The sequence below is a fragment of the Artemia sp. Qi Xiang Cuo genome, chromosome 10 (genome assembly GCF_049724085.1).
Source record: "Artemia sp. Qi Xiang Cuo chromosome 10, ASM4972408v1, whole genome shotgun sequence".
NCBI classification, from domain to species: Eukaryota; Metazoa; Arthropoda; class Branchiopoda; order Anostraca; family Artemiidae; genus Artemia; species Artemia sp. Qi Xiang Cuo.
The window spans coordinates 53117536-53127621 of NC_142803.1; the positions used below are offsets into that span (position 1 = coordinate 53117536).

General features: G+C 33.8%; 1 long non-coding RNA gene across 1 annotated transcript; it reads right to left on the reverse strand.

The window, feature by feature from the left end:
* Nucleotides 1-729: 729 nt before the first annotated feature.
* Nucleotides 730-6095, reverse strand: LOC148947885 (uncharacterized). Its single transcript, XR_016142270.1, has 3 exons — nucleotides 6060-6095; nucleotides 3064-3315; nucleotides 730-1167 (listed from the first exon to the last, which is right to left on the reverse strand). It is a non-coding gene; the product is annotated as an uncharacterized LOC148947885 (long non-coding RNA).
* Between the last annotated feature and the right edge of the window lie 3991 nt (nucleotides 6096-10086).

Below are 10086 nucleotides of genomic sequence, written 5' to 3' on the forward strand. Positions count from 1 at the left end.
CTTTGAGAACTCATTATTTATTATGGGACTTGACCAATTCCATGGGAGGGATCGGGGGAAAGTGGGTGCAATAGACTTTGCTGGTATGGGGAACTTCTTCTGAATATTGGCATACTCATCTGCACTGCCTCTATACATGGATGGGTTTCTTAACCAATTATGTAGTGTGTGTGAGCTATTTGATTCAATTTTTGTCAAGAGAAAGCTACGTCTAATGAAGACCTTGAGATTGCAGAAGTCACAACTGACAATCATCTTGGAATTGGGAAATGGATTCACAGAATGGATTCATCTACATCTACCTACTTCTCTTATCCGTAGAACCAAAGGTCTTTTTCAAGGCCAACAAATTTGAAAAATGAATACTCATTGTGAATAATCAGAATATTTTCCTTTTCAGGTTTTTTTTTGGCTAAATACCAAAATTTTTGTCCAACTTATATATATATATATATATATATATATATATATATATATATATATATATATATATATATATATATATATATATATATATATATATATATATATATATACATATATATATATATATATACATATATATATATATATATATATATATATATATATATATATATATATATATATATATATATATATATATATATATATATATATATATATATATATATATATATATATATATATATATATATATATATATATTTTGCCCTAATTTCAATATTTTCTGTTGTTTTACTCAACCTTGATCAATATAGTTTCAGAAGAAGTCCAAGCCCTATAAAATATAAAATTTCCATCAAGTTAACAACCTGTATTAGAGGAGTTCAACTCCTTTTCTGAAAAATATGAAAAAATATTCTAGTGATTAACTTTAAAATGCATGAAAGATTTTGTTGTTACATCAATTGTATTAAGTAAAGAGGCATTTACAAAACGACTTCTATGCATAAAAAACACTCATCAACTAATTAAATACTTATAAACACAAAGAAATCAATTAAAGAAACATTTATAAAAAACAACTTCTATGCATCAAGGAACCCAGTATTGAGGTCACTTGACTCAGGGAATTTCTCTCTAATCTTCATGTAAACACATGATGGAAGGGGAACTCTGATCCTTTCTCCAAGATAAGTATATACAGTCCTGACAAATTGCCTGTAGGCAATGTACCTCATCCGTCTAAAAAAAGAGAAAAAGGAAATACAACTACTCTTTCACAAATCTAAAAATCCATTACTAGTAGGGGTTTATTTACTAGTAGCAATTACTCCATGTGTTCCTGACTTTTTCAAGTTGCAAGGATGCCTTATTTTTGTGTAAATTTAGTAACTCAATTTCAGTAAAAGTAATAATCCCCTTTGCTGGAATCCCAACTTGCCAGTTGATTTTTCAAAGGTTTGAGCCTTACAGATGGTTCGAGGTAACCCTCGGATCCTTTCTGATTAATTAAGAGATACGTGATCTAATTAAAATTGATCAGAGGATAGAAAAGGGCTGAGATCACCCTTGTAAATAACTCAAGATTTTGTTAGAATTTATCCTATTTGGTGGTTGGTCTCATAGTTTTATCTGTATATTTCGTTTTAGTAAGGCTGGGTCTGTCTAAATAAAGGATAAAATTTATTAAAGAATAAAATAATCTAAGAGTAATTAAATTTAAGAACTCCAATGACCTTCCCAAAAATATAAAATTTGTGTAATAAGCTTTGAATAGCCTAAGGTTTAGGTGAAAAAAAAAAACCTAAAACAAGGAGTAAAAGATATAAGAGCTTTTTTGCGTTCCCTCTTCCAACCTAGTGTCTCTTGGAACTTAAGCGTAGTGTTTATAATATATCTCACACCCAGGAATTGGAAGTCCCTGGACTACGGTTGTATGTACCCCCCTACTTGGATCCGTCTAATGTTAGACAGAAATCTGTATCCAAAAGGAGAACCCTATATTTTACTTGTCCTTTCCCAGCTGTAAATACAAATGGTAGTCTTGGTGTTATACAGAGAGACTAAGAAAAAAGGAGAACTATTGCAGACAGAGAGTTTAAGATCTTTCCAGTTGAGGGAAATTCAATCCAGGAACTTTTCCTAATCAAGTTTAAGATTTGCCTGAGATTCAGGGGACACTGATCCTTCTACAAGAAATAATTGTAAAATACCTTGCTTTGGGTTACTAAGAAATTTGTAGCCAATTGATATGGTTATTCCGAGTTTTGACCACTTTCAAACCCATTTGATTTACCTTCTTGAAGTACATTAACTAATCAAATAAAACTCATAAATTTGATGCTTTCATTTTTAACCAAATTAGCAGGGTTTACCTAATTTGATAATTTAGATCTAAAGACTCTATAACACAATAGACCCAAGCCTTAACTAATTAGCCAAGTGTAATTTATTCAGCTAGAATATCAGTAGCCCTAAACCTAAGAAAATCCCTTTTTTTGGTGAATGGCATGTGGACAATGGAAGACCGACAGACACACACACAATATAAGACTATTCAACTCTGAAGAGAGCCATTGAATGGTTTACATAATTAGAATTACAACGTTTCTTATCTTTTATTAAATTTACTAATAAAATTTAGTTGTCACAGAATTTTGAGTACCAATTTGAACTACTGCCTCAGTTTAACATGCTACCAATTGACTGATTGTTCCTTTAAGAACTCTGGGTAGTAAGATTTACAAATATAATTTAAAACATTCAGAAGGAACGTTTAGAGGGATAGGTTTACCCAGAGCCGGGTTAGAGCAACAATCAGACTGAGTTTCTAGTCCTAAAAATAGGGCAATCTCCCAATCTTACAGGTGCAATGGAAGGGGATGATTTTATACGGAATACATTCTATCCCATAAGAAAAATTCTCTACCTGGAGATCTATAAATAGAAAACTCTTAAAGTTGTAAAAAACAGACAAAAGACTCTTGTAGATAGTTTGTGCTCAGCTGTAAATAACAGGTGATATTCTGTCACTTAGAAACAATACCTTAGTTTCTCTTGGGTTACTAAGTACAATAACCAACTATGCTTGCATAATGGGGGTTACTAACTTTGCTTGAATAAAACTTATTTACTTACTGGTTTTCATTGTATGTAAGTGAAGCATTATACTGGGTCTTGTACTGCCAATATGCAGTCCTAAGAACCCATGGCTCTAAGCAATTTAGGCAAAAAGCAGGGTGATGTGTGATTCACAGAGGGATGCACGGTGTGGTTGATGGTGCATCTGGATCCTTGTAGCTCTCTAGGAAGCCTTTTACTCTTTGTTGTTCTTGGCAGCAGACATTTTCTGTATTTACTGGCCAGACTTTGCATTGGAGACATGAACACCTACAAGAGAACCAATTGTAGTTCAGGCATCTTGGTGGTCACATATCTATCCTAAAAACTTAGTCAACCTACCTGAGAATTTATGTGGCCAGGAAAATTAGGCTTAGGATACTTCTTCATCAGCAATTTCAGTAGACATTGTCTGTTATGAGTAAACCCAAAAATCTTAGTCATCTCTATTGTAATTCAAGTAGACTTTCCAAGTAGGCATGTCCACCTAGAGTCTAAGTCAGTTTGACCAAGTTTTAGGATTGACATGACCACTAAGTCACCTGGACTTGCAGTCCTCAGTCAGACAACCCAATTTATAAGCCAAGAAAGTTACATTAACCCAAAATTAAATAAAAATTGGTTGACCAACAAGTTAATGCAGTCAAACAAGATACCCAAGCCTAAATAGGCCCGCCTGTCAGGTGGGTTAAATTATGTTAGGTTAGGACCAATTTTAAAAGCTCAGACAGTTACAATAAAACAGAATTAATTGAAAATTGGTTGACTAAAAAGTTGCCTGGACTTTTGTGCAAACAAGTGGCCTAGGGTCCAGCTGCCTAAAGTCTTAGACAAGCAACCCAGTTTATAAGCTCAGACAATTACACTAACACAAAATTCATTCAAAATTGGTTGACCCAACAAGTTGGCTCGATTTGCAGGTGAACAAGTGACATAAAGTCTGCCTTCATATAGTCTCAGGCAAGGGCAGCTGAGTTTTAAGATTAAAATATGAACACCAAATTGCCTGGGCTCACGGGCAAACCATCAACCGTAATAATAATAGACTGGATTTTCAGAATATATATCCTATAGGCCTTCTAAAAATTATGGGTATTTACTAGTGAAAAGGATGTCACACTGTTATACTAGAGCAACACAAGAAAAAAAGGTACTGTTCTAATATCTGGGGAACATGCAAGAAGTGAAGTTTGGTTAATGCTAGTGAAATAAAACAAAATAGGATAAAAATATAATAGTGTAGAAACAAATTTTGGCTATATATTTGCACATTAGGGGGGTGGTGGTAAAGCATAGCATATAATAAATACATAACCTAAACTAGCCTAAGTACCTTTTTTCCTCCTAAACCCCAAAAAAACTAAAGCTTAAATATAGTTCCTGGAGTGAGAATCCCCTTGTTTATAGAGCATAAGATAGGAAACTACTGGGTATTGTTATCTGATCTTTGCTTTTCTCAAGTTGCATTCTTGCACATTGCCCAGATATTAGAACAGTACCAAAAAAATTTAATGGAACAACAACAGGAATTATATTAAGAACAAAATTAGAGAGTCATAGCTTCTCTGAATGACAAATGTTGATAAAATAAGGCAATACTATTAGGTCATTATCTGTCATTGTTATTATGTAATATATATACACTATATGTGTATTATGAATCATATACAATATATTATTGTATTGTTTGTACTTGCCAATGTACACTTTTTATTCTAAGTCAGCATTAGGCCATATAATTTTGGGGTGCCACTTTAGTGAGGGGGAGGGGGAGCAGTTGCCTCAGTTAGACTTTGAAAAATACCTCCTTATTTCTATTTTGCTACTTTTCATTTTATCATGGCTAACTGGTTATTTTTGCCCTTTTTACATTTTGAGAATTGGAATCACTGACATAATTACTAGATACAAATCATCAGCACAACTGGGTTATATTTTGTTTAGTGAGGAGCCTGAATAAAAGACTCATACTTAGTTACTTCATAATATATAACTTATTATAGTTAATAGACTTTGAAGTTGATACCATGAGCCTATACTTTACTCCCCCCTAATATGGAAATATATAGCCTAAGTCAGCTTCAATCATTAGTCAGCTACAAATAACCTATTTTTCTCCCTAGCCAGTTATTTAAAGAAGCAAATTTTTGAGCATACGGTTACTAGGTTTTTATGGGCTGTTCTGAGCCTTCTAGACCCTTCAGGGCTAAAAAAATTTATAGTCCCTGTCATGTGAGTATTTAATTGTAAAAGAGCATGAAAAATACTCATTATTGAAGTGTTCTGAAAAGCTAAATTTTGTTGAAAACTGCAGTCTAGGCTATGTACCAAAAATATGGTGTTGATTTATAATTCAGGGTATATTTTTCATCATTATGGAGGGAGGGAGGGGGTTCTTGATAAATTTAGCTATATATGGATTCACAATCCAATTCTGACTATATGTGTGTCTATTTTTTAGGCCAGACCATCTTAAGGTAAAGTTCTACCCAATCATATTATTGAGTTAGGACTAAAGTGAATAAACCATTCGATGCCTTTTTTATGCAGATTATGAATATATTTATAATTTCTATCGTAAATGAATTAAAGCCCCCCCCCTCTATCTGCCCCGTCAGGGTTAGGTTAGGTATCTCCCGGGGGGGGGCTGAAATTCATTTACAATATAAATGATTATTATATTAGTAATAATCATAAAAAAAGGCATCAAATGGTGTATTCACTTTATTCCTAACTCAATAATATGATTTTGTAGAACTTTACCCATCTTAATATGAGGTTAGGCTAATCAGAAAATTTATCTCTTTTGAAATGGTCTAGTCTAAAGAATCTTATAGTGTTTCTTTATAAAGGGTGAAAGCACAAAAATAACACAAAGATGTTCTAAAACTATAGCCTTTCCTTTGTAAGCTAATGAATCTAATTGTGAAATAGACCTTGGTTACCTATATTTCTATAGGCTAGTCATAGGATAATCTACATAAAATGAAGAATTTTTTTATTTTATTGCTTACCATGATGATGAATCTTCAAATGAACTTCTCAGCTCCTTGGCACTTATGCTATGATCTAGGACAACAAGAGAAGCTACATTGGGTGTCACAAAAGGCTGGAACAAGTATCCTGAAATGGTATCTTGCATACTATCCAGTGCTTGTTCATCACCAAAGATATTTTCTGAAACATCTGAATAGTCACTTTCTGAACTTGAAGTCATAGTTTTTCACAAAATTTATTTTCACTAATATATATAACAATCAACCGATTTTGTAAATTTGAATTATCACAAATGAAAAACACTGTCAGAATCACAGGAAATAGTTTCCGCTAATATTTTTCATTTGTGCAATTTATCATTGTTTTATTATTGACAACACTGTTTTGCGAATTTATTTAAACTAAAAATGCTTATAGCAGTTAAACAAAAACTCGTAGGAAACCCGGATTTTCAGGTATGAATAGACCTCAAATAGATTAAGAGGGCTAAATATGTTTTCATTTTGGTGTCCTTGGTACTTTAAGCATGCAATATTTTACCTGACGTCAGAGATACAAAAATTTTTTTTTCCCAGATGCTCCCTAATTTTTATACTTTTCTCTTAATTGCATTGTTACCTAATTCTGTAACGACGATGAATGTTCCAACGACTCATCTAGATTACGCATTTGCATAATCACTGCTATATTCTTTTTTTCCAAGTCAGGGGTTGCAAATCAGTAATTTCAGTTGAACTAAGAAATTCCGACATGAATTCATTTCCTGTTTCGTGTTTATCCTTTACAGATCTTTAAACTAGTAAATGTGTATGATTCATCTATGTATGTATGTATATTTTTTTTCCTTGAAAATGGCTCCATATTTTTTCTTTTTTTAAATAGTACCCTAGGATTTTCTGGCCGAAAAAAATATTTACATAGGTTACAAGTGTCTGTGTCATGGCTTTAGACTTTTAATGGTAGGGACGGGTTTAGTCGTCTGACTCTTTTTTGTGGTGATTGTTCTGGTTTTAAGCTTGATTTGCTTATCTTATTTATGTTTGACTTGTTTTAAGGTTTATGCATTCATTTACACTAGTGCCTGTTGTATTTTTGTTTCCCATGAGTCTTTATTTCATTTCTTTTCGTTTTGGGTTTTATTTATTCTTCGATAGTTATTCTTTTGGTCGTTTTGAGTTTTATTTGTTCTAGGAATATATTTTTGCTGTTCTTAATTTCAATATGGCCTTTAATTGGAAAAATTTGTTTTTTGGAAACTTGTTTATTGATTCCTCTTCGTTTTCATCTCCAAAGTTTCAGTTTTTCTATCATTCCCATTTAAAAATATTTTTTTTCAACAATAAAGCTTCATCAAAGCATCAAAACTAGCGTCAACGTTATGATATCAAAGTAACAAATATTAAAACAAAGACAATATCAAAGTAAACAAAGTAACAATAAGTAACTTGCATAACTCACAGCTCTTGCGCCGTAAAACAAAGCCACCCCGTAAATGAGTAAATCAAAGTAAACAAAGTATCTAAGCAACAATAAGCAGATTGTATAACTTATATCTCTTGCCTTGGGGAGGGGGGGGCTCAACCCCGGAAGCATAGTTATTTCGGCTTTCGAAAACTTTAAACAAAATGGCTATTTCTAAATTCTGACCAGATACGATTGGGGAAAAGGGCGCTTGGGGAGGCCGGTTGCCATTTGATAACTTTTGACTATTAAGAAAAGGAGCTGGAACTTTCAATATTCAATCAAATTAAACTTTTCCAAAATATATACGACCATTCGATCCATAAAACCTTATATACCCCCAGGGAATAGCTTATAAAACTCTTCCCGGGGATTTGTATTGACCCCGTAGTTTATTTTATCTGATCTTTTGAATATTCTGTAAAAAATAGCTATATAAAAAATTTGGTCAGGCGCATGTGAGGAAAAGTTGTGTGGAGGGGGGGGGGGGTAGTTACCCTGCTTTCAAAATTTACTATTAAAAAGGGTAATAGAACTTTTGATTTTATGTTGAATGAGCCCCTTCTTAAATTCACCCCCGCTTCCATATGAAGTGCCTCTGTGAAAATAAATTATGGTCATTTCTATAGGCAACGATATTGCGTTGCCTTTGGTTTGTAGGGCTATATATGAGGTTTTGAGGGGGGGCAATGTGTTGCCAGAAAAACAACCATGGCATTTAAAAATAACATAATATGAGAAATGTAATGGCTCTTTTCGACCTTTTGTTGCCAAAAATATAGTTTCTTTTTATCGCAAAGAAATTCTATATACCACAATATTGCATCCTCATAATTGACTAGGAACTGTTATAATGTGTTTCTTGCAATTATGACCATTTTCGTTATTATTTTTTGTTCTGTATATGAGTAAATGCATTTTCTATTGATCATTGTGAAAATGCACTTTGTTTGTATTACCGACAATTAATTCTTTTAAGAGCGGTTTGTGATCGTCAAGTACCAATGATGAGTTCACTTTATGGCCAGAAATGAAAAAATATTTTGCTACCGAAACTTCTTGAGCCACCAGCAAATTTAGCTATTGATGAGAGTGCAATTACTCGAAAGCATGGAGATGTTGGCTTTGCAGAGGGAGGAGCATCTGTTGTGTACTATTGTTCTATCAATGACGTTGAATATGCTGCAAAAATCTATAGAAAGAAAGATGTGAACATTAGAAACAGTTTTCTTAAAGAAGCATATCTTCTTTCAACCCTTAATCATAAAAATATAGTAGGTATGAAGTATTTTGTAAATCTTTGCATGCGTTGATTTTAGAGTATTGTTTTGTAGAGTGCCCACTAGAGAATGGGGAAGTTAGAAAAATACACACCTTAAAGGAATTTCTAGTTGAAATCCAAATGAATATTGATATTGGGGAAACCTTAAAAACAATGGGTATCACAAATGGACTTTTATACATACATGGCAAAGGAATTTATCATGGCGATTTGAAACCAGAGAAAATCTTAATAAATTACAAAGCGTACTTGATGATACCAAAACTGACTGATTTTGGGGAAGGGACGAATGAACTAGCCAATGCTAGCCGGTTGACAACAACCTCGTGTTCCCAAATCGGTGCTGCAAAAGGGACCATTAGCTACGCAAGTCCCGAACGACTTGCTGGCAAAAAAGCATCTCCAGTGAGTGATATATATGCGTTAGGAATGATGCTCTACCAGATGGCTAAACCATCCCTTTCATGTGCTTGGGCAGAAAAATTTCCCGACGCTTCTTTTAGCCGTCCAATAGAACAAGCTATAGAAAATGGACTTCGAACATCTTTAGATTCTGTCCATAGTGACTTAGCAACGATCATATGCTCATGTTGGGTGCATGACGGAAATGCAAGGCCCTCCTCGGCTGTTGTTTTACACCTCCTTGTTGAACTTCCAGACAGTGCCTTTGAATTGAACAACCAGTTAATGGACATTGGTTTTGAGTTTCATCATTTGCCTGATGATTCTACCAACCTTGATTCAGAAGCTGATCCAATCATAGGGGACGATTTGGTTCCTTCCGTTGCTGGTCCAACACACCCTGAGTCACCTTTCAACTTATCCACAAATTTGGACTTCCTGAAATGTGTCGAATCTGCGGAAGGACCAAGCAAAGTTTTTCAGTCCTCACTTGAAGAAGGTTTGATTACTAGTACTCCTAACTATTTGTTTTCTGAAAACCGTTCAAAAAAAGTCTATTATGCTAATGAAGCTACCTCCATTTCACGAATTCTTCAAAAAGAGTCTTCAGCCCGTTTGATGCTCGAATCAGAAGAGTTGTTCAACATGCCTGAAAAACTTAAGCCAGAAAAAGTGAAAAGAGTAGGGACAGTAGGACTTGCCCTAGACCAGTTCAGGATAAAACTTTGCGATGTTTTGAACTGGAAGCGATAACTGCAACAACAAAAGGGATAGATGTTTTAGTGGTAACCGGTACAGATTCAGGCAAATCAATTTGTTACCAAATCCCAGCAATCATGAAGAATGTCATCCCGCTTGTCATTGTACCTACTCTTGCTATAAGAATGGACCAGTTTCAG